The sequence below is a fragment of the Papio anubis genome, chromosome 7, assembly GCF_008728515.1.
Source record: "Papio anubis isolate 15944 chromosome 7, Panubis1.0, whole genome shotgun sequence".
NCBI classification, from domain to species: Eukaryota; Metazoa; Chordata; class Mammalia; order Primates; family Cercopithecidae; genus Papio; species Papio anubis.
The window spans coordinates 82,007,555-82,024,886 of record NC_044982.1 but is presented as its reverse complement, the minus strand read 5'-3'; positions in this window follow the sequence as shown (position 1 = coordinate 82,024,886).

Here is a 17,332-nt window from a genome sequence, read left to right as displayed (position 1 = left end):
TAAAATAACCCTTCTCCAGACCTGTTTTTCCTCTAGCTAATATTCTTTTTTTTTTGCCTTCATAGCCAAACTTCCCAAAAGTGTGTTTGCCATTTTCTACTTCTTTCTTCACTCCTATAGGGTTTGTGCCTTTATCATTCATTTCCTCACTCTCCAAGAACATGTTTCCCATGTGTCAACAAATCTAATCCCTAGTTTTCAGTTAGTTTTCTTGACCTGTCTGTATCATTGGGCAACTGCTGATTCCTTCCTCTCTTTGAAAATGTTTGGCCTCAGTGAAAGACATTCTCTTCCGGGTCTTTCTCCTACCTTTTTTCAGTCTCTGATGCTTGCTCCACCTCTGCTAAGTTCTTAAAATATTGGTATTCCTCAGAGCTGGGTCCTAGGACCTTCTTTTCCTACTCTGCACTTTACGCCAGGGATCTATGCCTTGAATTCAGTTACCAGGCTTTAACAGAAGACATCCCAAATCTCCTATGCAACTCGGATCTCTCATCTGAGCTCCTAACCCCTGTAAAAACTTTTCACTACACATCTCTTCTTGGACATCCGAAACCCTATTGATTTTAAATACTGAATCTCTCCCAGGTTTATCTAAGAGGAGTCTTTGAAAAGTTCATGGAAAATGTGTATTATGCTAAAAACTACATAGGTTTCCAAATTTTTTTACACCAAAATAAACTTGTATTGACTTGTTATATAACATGTCTGAACAGGATCTGAGGCACTAAGAAGGCTAAGACAGTTTGAAAAGAGCCCCTATTAAAGCAATCTGAATTCTGTGAAAATTGAAGCAAGAACAAACACGGAATTTGTGGTGAAGAACGATGAAATTGATGCTTTATGAAAAATTTATGAGGACAATGCCCCAAATAAATCAGCAGTCTACAAATGCATAACTCATTTTAAGAAACGAGGAGATGTCCAAGCATGGTGGCTCATGCCTGTAATCCCAGTACTTTGGGAGGATTATGCACGAGGCTCTCTCAAGTCCAGGAGTTTGAGACCAGCCTGGGTAACATGGCAAGACCTCATCTGTACTAAAAATTTAAAAATTAGCCAGGTGTGGTGGTGCACACCTGTAGTCCCAGTGTCTTGGGAGGCTGAGGCAGGAGGATTGCTTAAGCCCAGTAGTTCAAGGTTGCAGTGAGCTATGATTGAGCCACTGTGGTCCAGCCTGGGCAACAGAGTGAGACCCCATCTCAACAAAATGGGGAGGAGATGATGTTGAAGATATAGATAGTGGCAGAGTATCCACATCACTTTGTGAGGAAAAAAATTCATCTTGTTTGTGCCCTAATTGAAGAGAACAGCAGAAACAATAGCCAACACAAGAAACATCTCAATTGGTTCAGTTTACACAATTCTGACTGAAAAATTACAGTGGAGCAAACTTTCCACTTGATGGGTGACAAAACTGTTGTACTCAGATCTGCTACAGATAAGAGCAGAGCTTTCAGTGGAAAGTTTAAACAAGTGGGGTCAAGATCCTTGATATGACTTTGTGATCTCACCCAAATCTCATCTTTAATTGTAATCCCCAGCTATTGAGGGAAGGACCTGGTGGGAGGTGATTGGATCATCGGGGCAGTTTCCCCCATGCTGTCTTCATGATAGTGAGGGTGTTCCCATGTGATCTGATGGTTTTATAAACAGCAGTCTCCTCTGGGCTTTTCACTCACTCTTTCCTACCACCATGTGAAGAAGGGCTTCCACCCTTTGCCTTCCAACATGATTTTAAGTTTCCTGAGGCCTCCTGAGACATGCAGAACCGTGACTCAATTAAACCTATTTTGTTTATAAATTACTCAGTCCCCAGCAGTTCTTTATAGCAGTGTGAAAACAGACTAATACAATCCTGAAGCATTTCATCAAAGAATTGTAACAGGAGATGAAACATGGCTTCACCAGTATGATCCTGAAGAAAAAGCACAAGCAAAGCAATGGCTATCAAGAGGAGGAAGTCAAAGCAAAGCAGACCAGTCAAGAGCAAAGGTAGTGGCAACAGTTTTTTTGGGATACTCAAGGTATTTTTCTTGTTGACTTTGTGGAGGACCAAAGAATGATAACATTAATTTGCCTATTGAGAGTGTTTTGAGAAAGTTAGCCAAAGCTTTAGCAGAAAAACACCTGAGAAAGCTTCACCAGACAGTTCTTCTCCACTGTGACAATGCTTCTGCTCATGTCTCTCATCAAACAAGAACAATTTTGTTAGTGTTTCAATGGGAAATCATTAGGCATCCACCTGATTTGGCCCCTTCTGACTTCTTTTTGTTTCCTAATCTTAAAAGCATCTGTCAAGGGCACACAGTTTTCTTCAGTTAATAATGTAAAAAGGACTGTTTTGACATGGTTAAGTCTCCAGGACTCTCAGTTCTTTAGGGTGTACTAAATGGCTGGTGTCATTTCTTACAAAAGTGTCTTGAACTTGGTGGAATTTATGTTGAGAAATAAAGTTTATATTTTATATTTTTTATCTTTTAATTCATTTTTTCCACAAACATTTTGAAATTTCCTCATATTCCCTCTGTCTCTGCCATCACAATCCTCTTATGAGTTATTCTGTCTTGTGTAAATATCTGCAATAGTCTCCTAGTAGGTCTTCCTGCTTTTGCATGTTTCTCCTCTCCAAACTATTTCACACATTGCAAGTTGAGTGACCTTTGAAAACCATATGAGGGGAACATTATAGTGGCATGTATAGTTTAAAAAACTCCTAGTTTAAAATTCCTGGATATGCTGGATAAAATTAAACATACCTCTGTTTAAATGTGTTGCCAAGTTAGCTAGAAAAATAAAAAAATCCCAGAGGCCAAAAAATGAAATGTGTCTTGGGACTGAGGTTATGATAAAGATAATTTGCTTGGCCAAACTTTAGTCAGGCTTCTGAACCTTCTAGGCTTATTTGTACACCTCTTTGTAAAATCCAGTTTTCGCAAAGAGCCTTGCTAAGTCAGTTTAGCAAGAACCCCCTCACCTTTGATATCTGATCATTCTCAATCTCTGATCAGGCCCCTCATCCTTCACCATCCCCTGGGTAATGTCTGATCACCTTGGCCTATCTTCACATGAATCCCATTAGTTTGTGTTAGCCAGAATCCCTCTTACCCTTGATATTTTTCTCTTATTTATTGTTCATCTACAGAGTTGAGCCCAATCTCTCCCACTGCAAGACCACATTGTAGTGGTACCTATACTTATTGTGATGGAAAATCTTCCTTACCTCACTTTATGAAATGTCACTGAATAATTGTCTTTAACAGGTGTTTTGTGGCTTTTAATTTCAGTAACCAAGAGGCTTGGGTGGCAGGAAACAATGCCTGAGATTGAAGCAAATTTGGAACTGAGACCCCTGCATAAAGCCCTTGGACTGTGTTCTCAGAGAAAAAGTAAACTTTAAAAGTCCACCTGGTATCAAAGAACATGGCTTGGAAACTTGTTTCTCTAGGCTTTGCTCTTGTCTAGGATTGGTTGTAAAAAAAAATTACTATTCTCTGAGAAGTTTTATCTGTTTTCCTGTCCTCCATCATATTTGTGATTTGAATTAATTGTTACCTACTTGGCCTAGGAGGCTCTAACCCAATAATTTAAATTAAATGTCACCGATAGAAGACATAAATCTTCACTTGGTTTGGTTTCACAGGATTTCAATAGATAAAGTCCTGTCAAACAGAAACATACAATCCAAAATTACAAAACACACAAACAAACAAAGCACTCTGAAGAAGTGTCAAAACAACAACAACAACAACAAACAGCAGAATTAGACAATCAAGGATTTAAAATGTTAGAATTTAGAGATATAGAATATAAATTACTAAGTTTCAAATGTTTAAGAAAGAAAAGAAATTAAAAACATGAGAAAGGGACAAGATGCTATCAAAAAATACCAGCAGAATTGATAAAGAACCAACCTGAACTTTGAAAAATTAAAATGTGACGATTCAAATTTTTTTATTATACTTTAAGTTCTGGGGTACATGACCACAACGTGCAGGTTTGTTACATATGTGTACATGTGCCATGTTGGTGTGCTGCACCCATTAACTCGTCATTTACATTAGGTATTCCTTCTAATGCTATCCCTCCCCCCTCCCCCCACTCCACGACAGGCCCTGGTGTGTGATGTTCCCCACCCTGTGTCCAAGTGTTCTCATTGTTCAATTCCCACCTATGAGTGAGAACATGTGGTGTTTGGTTTTCTGTCCTTGTGGTAGTTTGCTCAGAATGATGGTTTCCAGCTTCATCCATGTCCCTACAAAGGACATGAACTCATCCTTTTTTATGGCTGCATAGTATTCCATGGTGTATATGTGCCACATTTTCTTTCTTTTTTTTTGGGGACGGAGTCTCACACTGTCGCCCAGGCTGGAGTGCAGTGGCGCGATCTCGGCTCACTGCAAGCTCTGTCCCCTGGGCTCATGCCATTCTCCTGCCTCAGCCTCCCGTGTAGCTGGGACTACAGGCACCCACCACCATGCCTGGCTAAAGGGGTTATTGTATTTTTAGTAGAGACAGCATTTCACCGTGTTAGCCAGGATGGTCTTGATCTCCTGACCTCATGATCTGCCCGTCTCAGCTTCCCAAAGTGCTGGGATTACAGGCAGGAGCCACCGCGCCGGCCATGCCACATTTTCTTAATCCAGTCTATTGTTGATGGACATTTGGGTTGGTTCCAAGTTTTTGCTATTGTGAATAGTGCTGCAATAAACATACGTGTGCATGTGTCTTTATAGTAACATGATTTATAATCCTTTGGGTATATACCCAGTAATGGGATCACTGGGTCAAATGGTATTTCTGGTTCTAGATCCTTGAGAAATCACCACACCGTCTTCTACAATGATTTAACTAGTTTACACTCCCACTAACAGTGTAAAAGTGTTCCTATTTCTCCACATCCTCTCCAGCACCTGTTGTTTCCTGACTTTTTAATGATTGCCATTCTAACTGGTGTGAGATGGTATCTCATTGTGGTTTTGATTTGCATTTCTCTGATGGCCAGTGATGAGCATTTTTTCATGTGTCTGTTGGCTGCATAAATGTCTTCTTTTGAGAAGCATCTGTTTATATCCTTCGCCCACTTTTTGATGGGGTTGTTTTTTTTCTTGTAAATTTGTTTTAGTTCTTTGTAGATTCTGGTGTCCCAGAAGAGAGGAGTCAGAGAAGAGGACAGAGAAAATATTTGATGAAACAATAGCTGATTGTTTTCTAGAATTAAAGAAATATATGAATCCTCAGATTCAGTAAACAAAATGAGTTTCAAGTAGGATAAATAAAAACAAAACTATACCTACTTTCATCATAGTAAAACTAGAAAAAGAGAGCTATTAAAAGTAGTCAGAAAGAAGACAGATTATCTATAAAGAAATGCCCTTTTTTTTTTTTTTTTGAGATGGAGTCTCTCTGTTGCTCAGGGTGGAGTGCAGTGGCAGGATCTCAGCTCACTGCAACCTCCACCTCCTGGATTCAAGCGATTCTCCTGCCTCAGCTTCCTGAGTACCTGGGATTATGGGCGTGTGCCACCACAGCCAGCTAATTTTTATATTTTTAGTAGAGATGGGTTTTGCCATGTTGGCCAGTATGGTCTCCAACTCCTGACCTCAATTGGCCCACCCACCTCGGCCTTCCAAAGTGCTGAGATTACAGGCATGAGCTACTGTGCCCGACCTAAGAAATGACAATTAGAAAGACACCTGACACCTCAGCTGCAACAACACAATCTAGTGGAATAATATCTCAAGCGTGAACAGAAAATAATTACCAACCTAGAACTGCTTATCAACAAATTATTCAAGAATGAAGGTGTTGAGACCAGCTGGGTCGTGGAGACCCTAACCCAGGGGGCGCTAGAGGAATTAAAGACACACAGAAATAGTGGGAAATCAGGGGTCTCACAGCCTTCAGAGCTGAGAGCCCTGAACAGATATTTACCCTCATATTTATTGACAGCAAGCCAGTGATAAGCATTGTTTCTATAGATTATAGATTTACTAAAAGTATTCCTTATGGGAAACAAAGGGATGGGCCGAAACAAAGGGATGGGCTCTGGCTAGTTATCTGGCTAGTTATGTAGCAGGAACATGTCCTTGAGGCACAGATCACTCATGCTGTTTTTTGTGGTTTAGGAATGCCTTTAAGAGGTTTTCTGCCCTGGGTGGGCCAGGGGTTCCTTGCCCTCATTCCGGTAAACCCACAACCTGCAGCGTGGGTGTCATGGCCCTCACGAACAGTTTATGACCAGATTTGGAAGGCTGTTCCCAACATGAAGGTAAAACAAGGATACTTTTTAGACAAGCAAAAACTGAGAGCATTTGCCATCATCAGACTTAATATACTTTGTCAGGAAAAAAGAAAATGATCTCAAAAGGAAAATGTAAGATACAGGAAAATAGTGATCGATGGAATTGATAAAGTTGATAAATATAAGTATTTACTATGTTAAGCAACAACAATAATGTTTAATTTGTGGGTAAAAATTAAATATATTAGTCACAAGTAATAGGTAGTAAGAGAAATATTTGACTGGTGTTGAATTGTTATGAAAAATATAGCAATACTGAATAATGTTAAACTTTGTTAAACGTAAATTTAAAAAGGCTAAATCTTGCGTATTAGAAGTAAAGTATGCACTTCTAAATCAGTAGAGGGAAACAATTGAATAAGATAATCTAATCAATTTAAAAGTTATCAGGAAAAGATAAAAAGAGGATGCTTAGGAAAAACTAGAAAGGCCAAAATAAGATAATAGAAATAATCAGTAACCATAATAAATTTAAATGGAGTAAGAAATTAAATTAACTAGATGTAACTGGAATTACAAATTTCAAGAGAAGTGAATCTCACAACTATAATGTTAAACAAAAAAGAAGTTGCAGAAAAGTACCTACAATGTAATGCTATTTACCTAGAGATTAAAAGTATGCAAAATAATACTTTTTTTAAATTGAGGGGCTAAATATATTTGTAGTTAAAGTAAAAAGAAATGCAAGGGAATGACGATGATAATAGTACTGTGATCAGGGAGGAGTACCCAGGGAAATTTAACTTCTCATTTCTTAGGCTGTATTCATTTTATCTTTTGTATATCTGAAATATTTCACAATATGCAAAAATGTGTAGTGGATTTAAGATGTGCTGTCATATTTCAGATGTATAGAAAGATAACTATTTTCTGTAATTGAATAGAACTTGCTCATAAACATTTCTCCTTGGAAGTGGTATAAACTTAAACTCACCCAACAAAGTTTCTAGTTTAAAACTGCTCATATACTCAATTTTCTTTGGGTAAATTCTTAGTCTTTCAGCGTGCCTTGTCCCTTTTCTCCTTTCCTTCTCCTAGCTAGACATCCGGGTGTAGCAGGCCCTTTGGCAGGCACTATTATCTAGTCCTCAGTGCCTGCTTGGAAGGGTCTCATCTCCTTTGGCCTTTGGATCTTGCCTGCTGAGGTCGGCTAAGGTGCAGCTGGTTAGGCCAGACCTCTGGGCAGTATTTTGGTCACTGCTTCTGATACCCATGGCTCTTGCCTTGATATCAGGTTCCACAGCATCTGCTGGAGGATGAAGAAACACTTGGCTTGCCCCTGGCCAACAGAATGGAATGCATGGGCCTTGCTGAGTGTCCCCTCAGGCTCATCTCTTGGTAATTTTTCACAGTCATTACTGCTCAATCACTTTATTGTGATCTAGCTCTGAGTCAGTTATATGTTGCTGTTAACAAATTATCTCAAAACTTAATGGTTTGAAACAACAATAGTGTTTATTATCTTATATAGTCTTGTGGGTTAGGAATATGGTAGCAGTTCAGCTCGGTGATTGTGGGGTGTGGCTCAGGGTCTCTCCTGAGGTTATGCTCGAGATATCACCTAGGGCTGCAATCATCTGAAGACTGGGGCTGGAAGATCCTCTTTCAAGAAGGCTCATACACACTGTTGCAGGAGGCTTCATTCCTTGCTGATTGTTTCTTGCCATGTGGACCTCTTCACATTGCTGCTTGAGTATCCTTATGACATGGCAGCTGGCTTCCCTGGAGTGAGTGATTCAAGAGAGTGAGAATGAGGAGAAAGCTTCAATACCTTTAATGACTAATCTAATCTCAGTGTAACATACAGTTACTTTTATCACAATCTATTTGTTAGATGTGAGTCACTGAGTCCAAGGGGAGAGAAATTTAGCTCTAAAACTTTTAAAGGGAAGAGAGTCAAATAACTTGTTCACACATTTTAAAACCAACACAAGCTCTGTGTTGAATTTAGGGCGGCTTCTCTGAGATCCTTGCAGACTCTCTCAGTTGTTCCTGGGAATTGTGGTACAATCCCTGTTATTTTCAGATGCCTCTTTTACCTCTCTAGGTTTTCAAGCATCTCTCCTTACCTCCCTAGCTAGGCTCCTTCTCAGAGGGTTCAGGCAGCATTTATAATCTAGTTATGTTCTCTCCAAATCTTTTAGCTCCTTCTCTAAGCCCGGGGAAAGCTAGGTAATGGGCAACTGCTCTGACGTCATAGCCAGTTTCTTTCCTACCCTCTGATTTATAGAACAAATTCCATGCTTGGACTTCTCTGAACAAAACCCTTGCTCTTGAATTTCCTCCTTTCCAGGCTATTAGATATGTAATAAAACAACTTGCTTTTGAGAGTCAAAACTAAGGCTTGCTGGATTTGTTCCCTTACACAGCAAAGAGAAAAGGAAGTACTGAGAGGGAAAATACGTTGGGTAATATTGCAAAGCAAACTGGCTTCATACATGGCTAGATCCAGGTGCTTACATAATGTCATCAAGAATCCACATCTTTTCAATTCTCAGCTTTTATTTTTTGATGGTTGACTTCATTCTTAGGAAGATTTTCTCCTTTTAGAGTGAGGGTGAATTCTTGGCTTCTATTTCCAGCAGAAAAACTGTTTCTCTTAGTTCCATAAAGAATGTCAGAACTAACTATCCTTGGACTGTTATGGGTCTTGTGCCATCTCCGAACCAACTATTGTGGCCAAGTGTGGAGTGTTCTGCCTGGCCAGGCCTGAGTCATGTGTCTACTGCTGGACCAGGGGTGGGGTAGCCCCACTCACTGTCCTCCACTGTGGAAACCCAGCTGAGCCCCTGAGGTGTTAAGGAACTCCTCATCTCTTCAACAGCGTTGACAATCCTTCCTTTCTCTCCTGGCTATGTCTTTCCTTCCAGTGAGCTGAGGGTTGCAGTGTAGAAGGTGAGAGGTGAGTGGGAGGGTTCCACTAAATTAGGTACCTTTTAGTGTATAGATTTAGGAGGGTGGCTGTCCATCAATATCCTCAAGGAGGTGAGATGGAAACCTCCTGCAGAGCTTTACACCCCTTGTGAAGAGGAAGTACATAGGGGCAGAGCTCTGATTGCAGCAGCCAGCCCCTCATCTCCAGGGAGGCTGATGGAGAGCAGGCTCTGTCTGAGTGTGTTCCAACTTTCCCTCCAACCTCCTTAAAGTTGTTGTTCTTCTGGGTTCTGGGGATGGGTGGGTCAACTTCTCTTATCCTCCTCAGCCTCTCCTTTAGCAACTGAACTATTTTAGGTAAACTTTTTGCAGCTCTCAGCATCCATCTGTCACTTTGGAGGTAAAACATTCAAATCTTAGACAACGAGACATTAGAAATATTCATCTGCACATCTGGGCATAGGGGTGAGTGCAGCTGGCTTTCCCTTTGGGAAGAAAAGACTTCTTCCTGGGTCTGCAGCAATCACAAGGACTTTGTTCATTGAAACAGGACTGTTTTCCTCACAGCTGCTTCCAGAAACAACAAAAGGAGCTGAGCTCAGTCAACCTCTGGGACATCAGGCCAGCCCTGCAGGGCAGGATAAGTCAGAGAAGGATCCTGGCTGCTTCCTCAGCTTGGGCAGAGGCAGAGCGGGATGGGGGATTTGCTGGTGACAAGTGCCTCTGCCCCTTCCCAATGCCACCTGTGTGAATGTTCCCTGCTTCATTTTGTTTGAGTAGATTTTTGTGACTTCTCTTGGGCTCTGAGATGTTATGTGCTAAATGCTATTCACATAACCGTTTTATACATTTCTATTACTACATGGTAGAACCAATCAACCAACCAACCAACCAACCAACCAACCAACCAACCAACCAAAGTCCTAATTCTGGAGACACATTAGATAAAGGATCCTAGAACTCTCCCTTCCTTTTTATAAGATAGTCTGTTCTGACCTCAGGGTCTGGGGCCATAGGAACAGCATTCCGGAGCCTGGGCGTCTGTGGAGATGCCAGGTCTTCTCCAGGGTTTGTACCTTGTCTTCTCCTTTCTCCCTTCCACTAAGACTTTTAGATGCCTCCATCCCTAGTCTGAACCCTAACCAGACATCTGTTCCCAGTAGGACCTTTTGTAGGTACTGAGAGACCTGACCAGCCTCCAGCATCAGCTCCATACCCTCCATTGTTGGCCAGGACCTGCGGTGGAGAACAAGTGCCCTTGAGAACTCTCTGCTCTTAGTTTCCAGGGCAGTGAATGAGAAATACCCTCTTACACACTCTGACAGTGCTGGGTAGAGAAAGATAGATGGAGAGATAGATAGAGAATGATATTAGATTTTGGCGAGGCCAGACCTGAGGGGAACTGTTTAGCATGAGCAGCTCTTCTTGCACCACCAGAGGCTTCACCAGCCCAGAAATTCCATTTCCTACTCACTCAGAGGAAGGGCTACTGGCTGCAGGCTCTTGCCACTGTCTGGCTCTGTGCTGTAAAATGGCCATTGGGAGGCTTTTCCTGGGTCTGTTTTCCCCTGGCCCCAGCACAGGCCCCTCTGAAATTGATCTATGGAGAATGTATTTCCCCATCTCTAGTGTGTCTGTGGCCCTTTCCCTACAGTCTACTCAGCACTACATGAGATGGGGGTAGTGGGAGGCTGGGCCCTAGGGAAGGGACCCAGGGAGACATGATCAGGTACTTGCAGGGAAGGTCAGTTTTCTCCAGCTCCTTTCTTATGGCAGACACTCAATTAGAGGGCCTCTCAGGTACTGGATAGCTCTGTGCTGGCAGAATGCTACTTCTCATACCCCTCTGCACAGCAGAGATGATGAGGGCTGGGCCTGCTTTTCTCCATGCACTCTGATATAATAAAGGTGTTGTCACTAGGACCTATTAAATAAGACACTCATGGTAGTAAATGTGGAGAACAGGCAGCTTGGAAATCCTCAGGCACATGTGCATGTGGATGCGTGTGTGTGTCATGAGGATACAGGATAAAGTCTGTTGTCTGTGGCCCTGGGGGGTTGAGACAGTGATCACCAGAGCTGGCTTTATCTTTGCGCTCATGCATCTTCTGCCCATTCAGCTCACATTTCGTTATACAATTCAGCAGTTGGCAACCTGAGGGGTTTCTAGGGAGGGAGATGTAGGCTAGTCTATCTTCTCCTCCATGGATCAACATAGGCCAGACCCAGCTACAGGAGGCTGGACCATAACCAACATGGAATTTTTACTGAGTTTAGAGAGAAGGTCACTATGTCACTGAGGTATCTCACTGAAGACTTGATTAGATAGAGGAGATGATGGAGAAGAAAGAAAGATGACAGGAGAAGAGAAGGGGGTGGCCATGACAACAGAGGAAGAGAGAGGACTCAGAGGGTGTCCCCAAAGCTTAGACTCTAAATAATTAAGAGAGAGCCCTGGGCTCAGTATCCAGTTTAGATCTGTGTAGGATCCCTAGGGCACTGAAGTTGAGGATGTAACTAGTGGCTTGAAGGTGGAGTTGAGAGGTTCAGGGTGCCTGGTGTGGATTGTGGGGAAGAAGGTTACAACTAGGACCTTTTATGGACTGTTCATGGGACTCCACATCCAGGCAAAGGCCAGAGTATTGATTCTTAGATGAAATGCTGTTACACAGCATGGGGACTTCATTTTTTTGAGATTGAAGAACTTTGAGGGGAAATAAAATCTCTTTAAAGAAGCTAGGTTCCATCTACAGAGATAGCATGGCTTAGTGCCTCTCCTCCATTCTGTTGAAACAGCTCTTGTCAGTGACCTCTATGTTGCTAAATTCATTGATCTCACATCACCACATACTTTGCCTCTCTGCAATATTTGTTTCAGTGAAAACATTTTCTCCACCGGTTTCCAGGACATGATTTGTCCTCCTCTTACCTTACTAGCCACTGCTCAGCCCCCTTGGCTGGCTTTGACTGTCACCTAATCTCTGAACATTGGCACACTGCAATCTTTGTCTTTGGGCCTCTTCTCCATGTAGGCTCTCTCCTTAGTATGAATCTCAGGTTTTTGAATAGTATCTAATGAATCCCAAGTTTCTGACTCCAGCCTGAACATTTTTCCTGAATTCTAGGTTTAAATATCAAACTACCTACTCAATGTTTGTATGTGGATGACTAGCAGCCATCTAAACTTAACACGCCCCATACCATTCTCTTGATTTCCATGGCCCCAAACTTGTCCCTTTGCTGGTTCTCCCAGTCTCATCTAATGGCAGTGTAGTTTTCCCATTTGCTCAGGTCAAAATAAAAAACTTGAAGTCATCATTAACTCCCCTAATCCATGAGCAGGAATGGTTGGATTTATCTCTAGAAGAAATCCATACATGCAATAAACCCATAATTAGGTATCTCACCATGTCCACCACAGCTACCATCTGGTTCAAGTTAATTTCATCTTTGTCTGGATCATCATAAGGGCCTCCTTACTGGTTTTTCTGCTCTAATTCTTACTCCCTTACAATTTATTCTTCACTTGGTAGACGGAGTTATCCCTATAAAAACTTAAATCAATCATGCCACTCCTCTGCTCAAAGTCTTCCAATGGATTCTGGTTTCAGAGTAAAAGCCAAAGATCTTTCAAGATCTTGGGGACCCTTGAGACCCCCAGTGATTTGGTCCTCACTTGTCTATATGACTTCACCTCCTGCCTGTCCTGCCCAAGTCACACTGGCTTCTCAGTTTAGCGTGACAAACTTGCTTCTGCCCCAGGGCCTTTTTGCTATTCCCCTGCTTGAAATGCCATGCCTTCAAATAGCCACATGGCTCTCCTAGACCTCACTTCCTTCAGGTCTCGAATCAAATATCTTATTAGACATTATTTCACCAGCATATTTAAAATCAATTTTCTTCCTCACGTTTGGAACTTCCTTTTGCCTTCATGCTGTCTTATGTTTCATATCATTTATTACCATCTGATGTATTGTATATTTACTTGTTTGTTTCTCACCTGTCTCCTCTCACCAGAATGCAGACTCCACAAGAGCAGGGATTTTATCTGCTTTATTCACTCTTCACCCCTGAATTTTGGAGAGTACCTTCATTTTGTAGATGCTCAATTAGTATTTATTGAGTAAATGAAACAATGTGGTTGAGAGTGTAGGTCCTGGAAAAAGATTCCCTGAGTTCAAATTCCAGATCTTCTCTTTAACAACTGTGTGACTTTGGGGAAGTTTCTTAACCTCTCTGTACCTTAGTTTCCTTACAGTAATTGAGGATAACAAGTACCTGCCTCATATAATTGCTGTGAAGACTAAGTTAATACATTTAAATCTCAGATCAGTCCACAGCACATAGATCTGATAGATGTCAATCATCATCACCATCATCATCATCATCGTCATCATCATCACATGAAATTATTGGCTGGGGCGTTAGAAATATAAGATAAGACAGAATTTTGAAAATCTGGGAGAAGTGAGAGAATGCAGAACATACGGATGGGATTGGTGGAAGCTTTGTGTGGCAGATTGTATTTTTCAAAGATGGCCACAACAATATCTCAGTTTCACATGCTATTCTGGAAAGTTTTCACTCCCCATCAAAAGGTAAAGTGTATGTACTTTCCCTTCAAGTCCAGATGGATATTTATGACTGCCTCAAGTGATGTAACTTCCAAGACTAGGTTATAAAAATTCCACACACTTCGACCTTATTTTCTTGAAATGTTCACTTTTAGAACCACCCATCATGCTATGAGAAAGTCCAAACTAGCCCACGTAGACAGACTACATAGAGAGGCCATATGGGTGTTCCTGCTGATAGCCCAGCTGAGGTCCTTGCCAACAGCCAGCAACAACTGCCAGATGTGTGAATGAAGATGCCTCTAGATGGCTCCAGTCCCTGTTGAGTCACCCCCAGCCTTCAAGTATTCCCACATGAAGCACCAGGCTTCATGGAGCATAGACCAGGTGTCTCTGCTGTGCTCTGAAATTCCTGGACCAGGCAATCCATAAGAATAATCCTATGGTTGTTTTATGGCACCAAATTATGGAGCAGTTTGTAGTGCAGCAACAGCAATAGGGTACACAGGTTCAACTGTCAAGAGACCAGTCAACAGCGTAGCAAAAAGATAACAGGCAAGAAAGCCACACAAAAGCAGGTGCGAGAAGTGGTCCTATTTCATTGCTGGGTCACGGATTACTAAACAGGAGATTTGAAACCCTTAACGGCATATCTGATCAGCAGGGGTTTAATGGGGAGAAGATGATTGGAACGTAATTCCAGAGTAAAAGGAAGATATATGAACAGGCAGATGAGGGTAAAGTGGTCCCGTATGTGAGGAAGGCATAAGTAATTTTAAAACAAAACTTTATAAAATATCTATGGGAGGAAATTACATTTTCATGTGAATCTGAAAATCACACTCACATATAATAAAACATTTGTGACTTTATGATGCAATATACTCTTGGAGGTTGCTTGAGAAGGCAGATTGTCAGATGAATTAAACTTACGTATTTATTGGCTTACTAGAACATATTTGGCATCCTTTTTTGGGAACCACTGAGTGAGTGAATGGGGTGGTAAAGTATACCTTTATTTTTAAAGATTGAATGGATAAAACAGTGAAACACGAGTGTAAAAAACTGGAGGCACTCTTTTTCTCTTTTTTCTCTTCATATATATGTATCTTTTTTTTTCTTTTTCTTTTTCACACCTGGTGAACAGGAGTAGAGGTACTCCTTCTTGTAGATCACCTGACTTGTCCAAAAGACTGAGTAAAAAATGAGATTTTAGAAGCTGTTAATTGAATACAAACAGTACTACTTGATGAAACAAATGGTGGAAAATGCCTTATTATGATGGAAATTAAAGGTGATGTTTTTAAGATTTGGGGATATAAAAATAGACTGGCATATAAACCAGGTCAGGTGTTGGCTATAATTCTTTGTTTTTTTTTTTTTGTTTTTTGTTTTTTGAGACGGAGTCTCGCTCTGTGGCCCAGGCTGAAAGCAATCTCAGCTCACTGCAAGCTCCGCCTCCCGGGTTCACGCCATTCTCCTGCCTCAGCCTCCCGAGTAGCAGGGACTACAGGCGCCCACCACCACCACGCCCAGCTAATTTTTTTGTATTTTTAGTAGAGACGAGGTTTCACCATGTCAGCCAGGATGGTCTCGATCTCCTGACCTCGTGATCCACCCGCCTTGGCCTTCCAAAGTGCTGGGATTACAGGCGTGAGCCACCGCACCCGGCCTGGCTATAATTCTTTTAGCAATAGTGTTTATGCCCAATTAAATTCAATATCCTCGTGGGAAAAGGGAGAAAACTGAGATAAAATAGGAAAATTAGTTAATGAAAAATTGAAAGATAGAATATGAAAAGGTAATAACCTTTAAGAGCCAGGTAAATTAGAGACACAGTGGAAGTTCAAGAAATAACAATTTCTGGATCAATATTTTCGTGTATTTAATATTTTTTCCTTGGTGATTAATAGCGTAATCAAAGAGACTGTTATGGATAAAAATATGCCTCTTAATATATGGTAAAATTGAGAAGGTGAGGGAAAAATGAGGTCACTGAAAAGTGTTAATTATAAATTAGGAAACTAAAAATTCTCACAGGGACTGAAAGCCAACTTAAAACAAACACAGACCCAACATACCAAACTTTTTTATTTTTATTTTTTTTGAGACAGGGTCTCTATTGCCTAGGCTGGAGTGCAGTGGCAAGATCACAGCTCATTGCAACCTTGACCTCCTGGGCTCAATCGACCCTCCCACCTCAGCCTTCTGAGTACCTGGGACTACAGATGCACCCCAGCACGGCCGGCTAATTTTTGTATTTTTTTTTGTAGAGATGGGGTTTCGCCATGTTGCCCAGGCTGGTCTCAAACACCTGGTCTCAAACAATCTATCCTCTTCGGCCTGGCAAGGTGCTGAAACTCCGAGCATGAGCCACCATGCCCAGCCCAAACCAAACTTTTAATTGCAGCGTGGTGCTCTACTAATATAACTCAGCAATCAAAAAGTGAACACGTCCATGTTACCACCACCCTAATCAGGAAATAGGACATCACCAACACTTCAGAGGCCCCCCAACAACCATGTGCCTCATCCTAATTCTTGCCATCTCCACCCTCACCAAATGTGACTGCCATCTTGACTTTTAACACCAAAGATTGATTTTGTTTGTTTCTGTTCTTTTTATAGGTGTACTGACACAATAGGTCTCTTTTTAAATTTAGCTTTTGCTCCCTTTAACATTATACTTGTGAGATTCATCAATGTCATTGTAATAGCAGTTAATTTTTGTTGCTGGGGAGTATCCCATTGTATAACTGTTCCATAATTGTATTTGTTCTTTCTGCTGTTGAAGGACTTTTGGGCTGTTTCACATATCACGTTGTAATGAACATTATTGTTCATGCTTTATGATGCAGAGATTTCTTTTGGGTGTATTCTTAGGCATTGAATTGATGTCATAGGATATGTGCATTTTCAGTTTCTCAGCTGATACTGAGAAAGTGAAAAGTGATGGAGCTGTTAACTGGCACTTCCTCTAATAGTGTAGAAGAGTTCCAGTTGCTCTCCTTGTCAATATTTGATATTATCAATCTTTCTAATTTTAGCTATTCTAATGAGTGCATGCTGCTCTTGCTCTGTGGTTTTAATTTGTATTTTTCTACTTACTAATGAGGTTAGTACCTTTCATATATTTATAGGTCAGTTGGTTATCTTACTTTTGTTAACTTTCTGTTCAAGTCTCTTATCTGTGTTTCATTGAGTTGTCTGATTTTTTTTCTTATTGATTGATAGGTACAACCTGTAAGTTCTGCATGTGAACCCTTTGTTGATATATGTGATGCAAGGATCTTCTCTCATTCTACGATTTGCTTTTTCGCTCTCTTAAAGGTGTCTTTTCGTGAGCAAAAGTCCTTCTTGTAGTCTCATTTTTTAAAATCATTTTTCCTTTAAGGCAATGATTCTCAACGATGGGCTGAGTATTTTTCAGGCAATATTTGGGACATACTGAGTATCTATCATCTATCTATCTATGATATCTGCCTATCTATCTAATCTATCTGAGATATCTATCTATTTATATGGTTTTTTCCTTGTTGTTTATCTGAGATTCTAATTGAATTTGGCATCTTGCTTTTTT